At 41.3% G+C, this 8810-nt stretch overlaps 1 non-coding gene and 1 pseudogene across 1 annotated transcript; one reads left to right on the top strand and one right to left on the bottom strand.

Moving 5' to 3' along the window:
• Window positions 1–116: 116 nt before the first annotated feature.
• LOC101562385 overlaps window positions 117–8810 on the bottom strand; it is a 14791-nt pseudogene continuing 6097 nt past the window's right edge.
• Window positions 4559–4662, top strand: LOC111812664. The gene has a single exon (XR_002818104.1). It is a non-coding gene; the product is annotated as a small nucleolar RNA U13 (small nucleolar RNA).

Here is an 8810-nt window from a genome sequence, read left to right as displayed (position 1 = left end):
CTCAAGAGGAACAGACACCCAGGCTCGTGGGCTCGCACTGCGGCAGAGTTGATGGCAATGGTAGCCCAGACGATCTCACCCCCCTTCAGGGCCCGGTGTTCACCCACAGCGGGCCTCTACAGGGTGAAGCTGGAGGCTGACATGACTCCCACTGTGTCATTCTCTTTGGGGCCACGTGGTCTCCCATCCCTGTCGTCCACTCTTCCTGAGAGGCAGATGCAGCAGCTTATTGGCCATCCACTCTCCTTCCTTTACTAGCAGGACCTCAGTTGGATGGAAATAGCCTATGGTCAATTGTCCTAATGTGTTGCCCACTTTCCTAGCCTCCTTTATGCTCACTGATAGTCATGTATAAAACTGGACAAATGAGACCTTAGAAAATTGCTGAGAATTCTGGGAAATTTCTTGCTTTTCCCATTTGGTGGCCCCTCTTCCTTTTTTTTTTTCTTTTGGTTGTGATGGCTAGAGCTGAAGCACCAACATGGAGCCATGAGGGAAGAGATAAAAGCATCAGGAAGAGATCAGTCAGCCTTGAGCATCACTGAGACCCAGAAACAACATTACCAAGCCTTATGTATAAAACAACAAAAAGCAAAACCTCCCCACTCTTGTGTTGTTAAGTCACTGAGACCTAGAAACTTTGTTCCTTGCCGCTGAGGACACTACCAATTCTTAATACTCTCATCTAATTTGGAATTTTTCCAAATTCCAATCATCTCCATATCATCTTCAGGATTTCTGCCCTATCTACTCAAGCATGGTGTTTGCTGTGGTTTGGCTAAGTGCCTCCAAAGGTCTATATGTTAAGGGCTTGGTCCCCAAGGCCGCAGTATGGGGAGATGGTGAAAGCTTTGAATAGCTCTAATGGGAGGTCCTTAGGCCACTGGGAACCTGTTCTCAAGAGAGGATTGTGGGCTGCTGTGGTGGTCCACTTCCATAGCCCCAGAACTCAGGGGTCTGAGGCAGGAAGATCACCATGAGTTCAAGGTCAGCCTGGGCTACACAGCGAATTCAAGGCCATCTTAGAATACATAGCAAGATCCTATCTGAAAAACAAAAAATTAAAATAAAATAACAAAGGGAATTATAAGAGTCTGGCCTCTTCTCTGCTTCCTAAAATGAGTGTCTGCCTATCTATAAACCCAAAGCAATGGGGGTCACTTTATCCTGGCCTGGAAACTCCCAAACTGCGAATCAAAATAACCTTTTGTTCTTTATAAGTTAGTTATCTCAGATGCTTTATTATAGTAACAGGAAGCTGACTAAAACAGTAGTTTCCTTAAATCAACTGGCTTTTTTAAAACTTAAATGTCTGTTTTGGCTGCATGAATTTCATGTATGAGGTTCTTTTTTTCTAATGCACATTAAAATAATGATTAAAAGTAAAAGATTCACCATCCCAAAACAGGCTCTTTCTACCAATGATGTTCTTTGCAAAAGCAAAACCAGCTATGTTTCTGTCTCGGATCTCTACTCAAAATCCTCAGATGAAAAGTTGTTCATCCAATTCTCCTGAGTCACATGGCACTTCATACCACCCACTTCTCTAGGAAATAGAGGTGACTGATAAATCTGCTTAATTATGAGACTTACACAGGATTAATATCATGATTACTGATGTGGATTTTTGGAGTGTGGGGAGTATCAGGACCTTGTGCTTGCCAGGTAGACACTGTGCCACTGAGCTATAGCCCTGGCCCTACTGTTTTTGTTGGCAGTGGTGGTGGTGGTAGTAGTAACTGGTCTTGTTTCAAAACTAAGACAACTGCAAGCCAGGCACAGTGATACACAACTGTTATCCCAGCAGTTGGAAGGCTGAGGCAGTACAATCTCAAGTTTGAGACTAGCCTAGACTACATAGACAGTAAGACCTGGTCAAAAAAAAAAAAAAAGCCCTAAACTGTCTGCCCACTTGAAGATAAGTTAGGGAATATTTGTCAGCTCTTTTTTGTCTGGGCAGAGGAGGCTTGCCAGATAGCTCAGTTGTTTAAAGCGCCACTTGGGCAAATGCAGTCAGGTGTAAGGGACCACAGTTCAATCCTCAGCTCCACAAGCCATACCAGACCTGCCCTTACGGTAGCCTGAATCAGCCCCCCCCCAAAAAAAAATCCTTTTTTATCTGTGCAGAGAAAACTGGCTAGGGAAGCAATGAGAATGCCCATGTCAGCTGGTACTGCTGGTCCCTCAGAAGGAAGTTCTCTCTCTCCTGTTGCTTGCCAAGTCCATTTCACAGCATCCTCCATGTGCTGTCCACTTGGTGACAACAGTAGCATTTCAAGTAGGTGAAGAAAAATGGGTGTTTAACCCATGGTGTAAGGATAGTTGGTGTTATGGCCTGTGTCTTGATGTCCCCCTAGAGCCTGACCCCCATCATAGGTTGGTTTTTTTGGAGGTGGCTAGATCTAGAGTGTGTGATGCTAGGATTAAAGGTGTGATGCTTGAATTAAGTGCTACCTGCTTGCTTTATTTATTTATTTATTTATTTATGTCTTTTTGAGTTTAAAAAACTGTCCTATGCAGTTTAGGCTGGCCTTGAGCTCACTTTGTAGCCCAGGCTGGTCTTGAACTCAATGATCCTCCTGCCTCTACCTCCTGAGTTCTGAGATTACAGGCATGAGCCACCACACCCGGCACTACCTGCTGCAAGAGTGAGTAGGCTGGATGGATGCCAGTGACGGAAAGAGGGCTGCTGCCATCACTCGCCACTGTGCATCTGCTGCTGCTGCTGCTGCTGCTGCTGCTGCTGCTGCTGCTGCTGCTGCTGCTGCTGCTGCTTGTCTTCCGCTGTCGCTTGCCTGCTTGGCGATGCCCCCCTGCCTTGGAGCCAGCCAATAAAGGACTGAAACTTCTACACTGAGCCAAAACAAACCTTTCCCCTTTCCTCCTTCAACTTTAGGTGTTAAGTGTTTTATGTCAGCAATGAGAAAAGTAACTAAAACAGTTGGAAAATTTGTAGGAAAATATTGGTTTTTGGTTTGTTTGTTTGTTTGTGTGTTTGTTTTTTGGGGGTGGAACCAGGGATTGAACTCAGGACCTTTTGCTTGTGAGGCAGGAGGGAAAATATTGTTTTTCTCTGATTCATTGAGCTCATTCCACTCACAAACACACACAGATACAGAAATTCAGATGAATCAAAGACATGAATATAAATCATAGTGCTTTTATACAGTAGACTATAATGCCACAATTATTATGATTATATATATATGTACACATGTACACACATATATATATTAACAAGGAAATACTTAATGTTGAATGAAAAAGTAGGTCATAAATAGAATGATGCCATTTGCATTAAGAACATCAAAAAGGCAAATTTCAATTCAGTACCAATAACTTTATTTTTATGGAAATGCAGAATTATTTAATTAGTGATTGCATAAGATCAACTATTCAAAGTAATACACATAAAAAGTTTTTCCTTGGGCATGAGTAACTCAGTGGTGGAGCATATGAAATCCTGAGGCTAAAGCTCCACCACCAAAAACAAATACATACATAAACTTCTATCATCCAGATAAATAATTGGTTCCAAAGAAGCAACTAGGATATAATCATGTGTCATTTATCCAATTAAAAGTAAAGAGAAAAGAGTAAAATTTTAAAGGAAAAATTAAACCACTAAGTAATAGAATAATCATAAAAGTGTTTTCATAGTCTTAAGATGGCAACCAGCTCTCTTAGTCCCAGTGACAAGAAATGAACTGTTTGACATATTCGATATGAAAATATCACAACTCCATGTGGCAACATAAGCCAACAGAATAGTTTTTAATTATCCTACCTATGTCTATGTTTATTGTCTCTTAGACAAACAAACTGGAAAAATATGATAAAGAGTGGTATTAAGCTGTGGATCATATTTTGTAATAAATAATATTACAGGACCAGTAGCAAGATAAATAAAAGGCATAAAGAAGCCAGACATAGTGGCACATGCCTGTAGTCCCAGCTACTTAAGAAGCTGAGGCAGAAAAATTGCAAATTTGAGGCCTTGCTGGGCAATTTAGCAAGACCCTGTCTCAAGAAACAACAACAACAACAAAACCACAAAGTGTGTCATAAAGAAGACATGCAAATGGCCAAAATTCTCATTCAAAAGGTTCCAAATCATCAATAATTGCCCAGAAGCAACTTTAATGAAATATCATTTTTCTCTGACATGGGCAGGATTCAAAAGATGTTTAATAGCCATTTGTTGGCAAGAGTAGGAGAGGGATGCCCTAGCATTCCACTGATGGAACCCTAAACTGACACAGCCTTCTGGGGGTTAATTTGGAAGCTAGATATCAAAATTTGAATGAGTGTCTAGGTGGCCTTCCTGTAGGGATTTATTCTCACAGGTGTGCAAACTCACAGAAATAAAAATGGCCACTATTTTGAAAAGTTAGAAATAGCTAAGCACACATACATAGGGTTTTGGCTAAATTTGTGAAAATTGAAGCTGTCATGGAAACCAAGCAGGTGTGGTGAAAGGTACGGATGGCTTTCAGCTATTGACACAAAACATATATTAAAGTGAGAAAAGATCTCACACAATTCCATGTATAAAGCTATTCTCTTTGATCCTTCAGTGTGATGATTGGGTGTTCATGCCTTATGCATGAAATGTGCCTCCTTCAAATCTTGTTATGACATGGAGACATTACCCATCTGATGTAAAATAAATAAATAAAATTTTTAAAAATAAATGAAGTTACTCTCTTTTACTGTACTAGACAACCTGCTGGTGAGGTGCACACCATCATACTTATCTCTATGTGTGTGCATTACCTAGAATTTCAAGGCAAAGTTTGTATAATACTTAAGCTTTTTACAAGGAGCTTTATATGATGGCAAAGGTCAATACAATCTCATTCTAGTAGCTAGGCATGGCAGCTCATGCCTCAGGGAGGATGAGGCAGGAGGATGGCAAGTGCAAGCCCAGCTTGGGCAACCTAGTGACTTATTGAGACTTTGTCTCAAAATAAAAAGAAAAAAAATTGAAAGGGCTGGGGCTTATAGCTCACTGCAAAGGCCTATAACCTATGGGACCACAGAGGGTGAAATTTCATTTTGCAAAACTAAGGAAGACATACGCTATGCGCAGTCCTTTGAAGGACTAATTAGTATAGTCTGTCATTCCACCAATATTAAGCTCGATAGATGGTGCTGCTTCAAGTATTAGGGTAGAACAGAAGAGCTGAGCAGGAGCCCTGGGAATTCATCTTTACTTCCTAACCCCAAACCATGACATCCAGGTGTCTGAGCTGCTTTTCTCATTGCTGAGACAAAATATCCAACACCCATCCAAGGCAGGGTGGCACATGCCGGAGGGAGACACTTTGTGGCAAAAGATCACAAAAGCAACAAGAGGCCTGAATAGTGTCTCTCTGCCCCTTTTATTTTATCCAGACTCCCGGGATTAAGGTGGTGCCAAACCAATCAGTGGACTGATTTAGTAACCACACAGCCTTAATCCCAGTATTACACACTCTAGATCCAGCCACCTCTGAAAAAGCCCTATGACTGCGTGAGGCTTTGAGGGGACATCTAGACATGGCCACAATACCTGGGCACTTCACGCACACCTTCCTCTTTGACTTCTGCCATGAAGGAGTTGCTGTCCCTTAGCCCTGCAAACCCCACCACCTGTGCCTTGGAGTCTCTCTCCTCATTGTCTCAGAAGCCTCAGGGTATTACCATGCTTTCTTAATCTCCAACCTCTCCTTCTGGCCTATGTTCTGGTTGTCAGCAATGAAAACTGTTCATTCACCCTCCATATTAAATAGCATGAATGGAGGAAGAGGAGAAGGCAGGGGGGGAATTATGGATGGAATTATTGGGGGAAGAAAAAAAAGGTAAAGGAAAGAAACATCTAAGAATATTCTCAGTGGTGATAACTTCTAAACGTTGTCAGAAAAATGTAGTGAACATGACAAAAAATATGATTGAGAAAGCAGTATAAAAGCAGGACTAAGTCCCCCGGGCATGGTGGCACATGCCTGTAATCTCAGCACTGGGGAGGCTGAAAACAGGATGATCACTGTAAGTCTGAGCTGCATAATGAGACCCTGCACCAAAAAAAAGCAGGACTATCTTAGAAGGCAGGGGCAGGAAGACAGATATAAACTCAAGGCCAGCCTAGGCTACCTAGTGAGTTCAAGGCCAGCCTAAACTATATTGTGAAAGCCTGTCTCAAAAAAATGTTTAAAAAAAGCAAGATCATGAGCTAGGCAGAAAAGGTGCCTTCTGTCCCTCCAACCTCAGACCCTACCCAGTCGTGTATGTCCAAGACCCTCTCTTGGTGTTAGAACTTGGACAGTCTCAACAGTGGATGGTCCATCTCTCTCCAGATATGCCTCAGCCTCTCCACCCCACAGGCAGACTTCTCAAAAGAATTATCTGCTCCCCTCCACTCCTCAACACCTGCCCACCCCTCCAGCTCTGCAATCAGCGGCTAAGTCCAGCGCCCCATGGAAGCCACGGAGCTCTCAGTCCGTCTCAGCTTCACTCCCGCACTTGATGCCACCCTTTCATCTATATTTTTCTTGCTACCCTTTGCCAGCATATTCTCTCAGGACCAAATTCTAGCACAGGAGCTCCAACAGGAGCTGCTTTCTCTCTCCATCTGCCTTCTTCTTGGATTATCTCATCCAAGACAGGACAGTAATCGCTGCATAAACTGGTGGTAGACATGCCTGTAATTGCAGTACTCAGCAGGCTGAGGCAGGAGGATCACTGCAAGTTCGAGACCAGCCTGGGCTATACAGTGAGCTCAGATTTGTCTCAAAAAAAAGCCCCTCTTGTATGCCCTTCCCTAAAATACAAAAAAAAAAAAAAAAAAAAAAAAAAAAAAAAAAAGCACCCCCCCCAAAAAAAAAGTTATCATTGCAGAAGTGTGAATGATTCCTGAAAATGTGTCATCCATGGAGATCTCAAAACTGGCCTCCAAGAGAGCTGATCTTGTCAATATCTCCACTTGGGTGTCCTACCCATTGGAGGAAGAACCTGTGACTTGCTTCCAATTAGAATATGAACCAGGTGATAGCTGTGAATAGCCTCCTTATTTATATTACCTTATACAGCAAAGGCAACAAAATGTCACTCAGGATTGCACTGTTCCATAAGACCCCATCTCAGAAGGCTGGTGTGAGAAAGACTCCCTTGGTGGCTTTGGGCAAGGGAGCTGTTGTGGCTGTGGGTGGTCTCTGGCAGCCAGAAAAGGCAAGGGACATGCCTGCCATGTGACAATCACAGAAAGATGAACTTGACCAACTACCTGAGTAAAGCTGGGAATAGGTCCTCCCCCAACTGAGCATCTGATGAGACCACAGCCCTGGTCTTAACATCTGAACTGAAGTCTGGTGAGACGCTGAGCTAGGAACTGCCTGGACTCACCAAAGACCCAATCAAAACTCTATCAACAAAGAGGCATCTGAGATGCCTCTCAGAAGATGCACCTTGGGGCCAGGGAGATGGCTCAGTAGGATAAGTGCTTGACTGGCAAATGCAAGGATCTGAGTTCAATCCCTGGTTCCACCAAAAAAAATAAATAAATAAAAAGATGCACCTCTCAGATGAAGAAATACAAAAGGCAAATAAATATATTTAAAAATGTTCAACATCTTTGGTTGTTTGAGAAATGTAAATTAAAACAACACTGAGATTCCATCTCACCCCAGAAAGAATGGCTATCATCAAGAAGTCAACCAATAACAACTGCTGGAGGGGCTGTGGGGAAAATGGAACCTTTCTCCACTGTTAGTGGGAGTGTAGATTAGTGGAAAATCTACCACTGTGGAAATCAGTGTGGAGAGTCCTCAGAAAACTAGGATTAGATGTTCCATTCATCCCAGCTATTCCCCTCCTGGGTCTTCCCAGAAGAACTGAAAACACCATGTCACAGCAATATATGCACACCCATATTTATAGCAGCACAATTTGAGATAACTAAATCTTGGCAACAGCCCAAATGTACCTCAACTGAAGAATGCATAAAAAAGTTGTATTTTTATACAATGGAGTATTATTCAGCTATAAAGAAAGATAAACTCAAGGTTTTTATTGGTAAATGAATACAACTAGAGATCTTACTCTTAAGTGAAATAAATCAGACCTACATAAGTAAACCTCATATTGTCTTGCTACCGTAAGAAACTGAAAGAGTAAATAAAATCCAAAAGATACAATAGGTATTGTAAAAGGGAAAGAAATTGCCCAAAGGAAAGAATTACTGGAATGAGGGAAAGGAGAAAAGAAAGAAAAGAAGAAGGAAAAACTATATGTTTACACACACAAGATAGCTAAGATATTGTATTACTAATTTCTACTGGTTTATTGAAAGGAATAGTTAATGCTTAATTTTTTGATCAGTTTTACATGCATATATCTGGTGAAGACAACAACACACAATAGAACAACAATTGTTGAATTCTTACCATCTTTTTTAAAATTCCATATTGTTTCAATGCTTTTTATTATTTTTTGTTCTCTTTAAAATAAAAAATCTACTGTATTTGTCAAAAAAAAAAATCTGGATTCTTGACCCCACACATTGTGAGAGAGTGAATAGTCATTAATTGAGAAGGCTGATTTGTGAGTATTTGTTACTCAGCATGGAAAACAAGTAGAGCATCTACCCAACCCATCACAATAATGTTTTAATTTCTTTACTGAAACAATTCCTGAAGTGATATAAAATAATTCAGCCACAAATTATGGTGAATTTATACAACACATTATAAGGATGTAATTAGAAAACAAATACTATACATGTATTAGCAAGAAAATAGTTAATGTTCAATGAAAAAGTAGGTTATAAATAG

This window comes from Octodon degus, unplaced genomic scaffold, assembly GCF_000260255.1.
Source record: "Octodon degus isolate 3935 unplaced genomic scaffold, OctDeg1.0 scaffold00135, whole genome shotgun sequence".
NCBI lineage: Eukaryota > Metazoa > Chordata > Mammalia > Rodentia > Octodontidae > Octodon > Octodon degus.
This window is presented reverse-complemented; position numbering and strand designations above follow the sequence as displayed.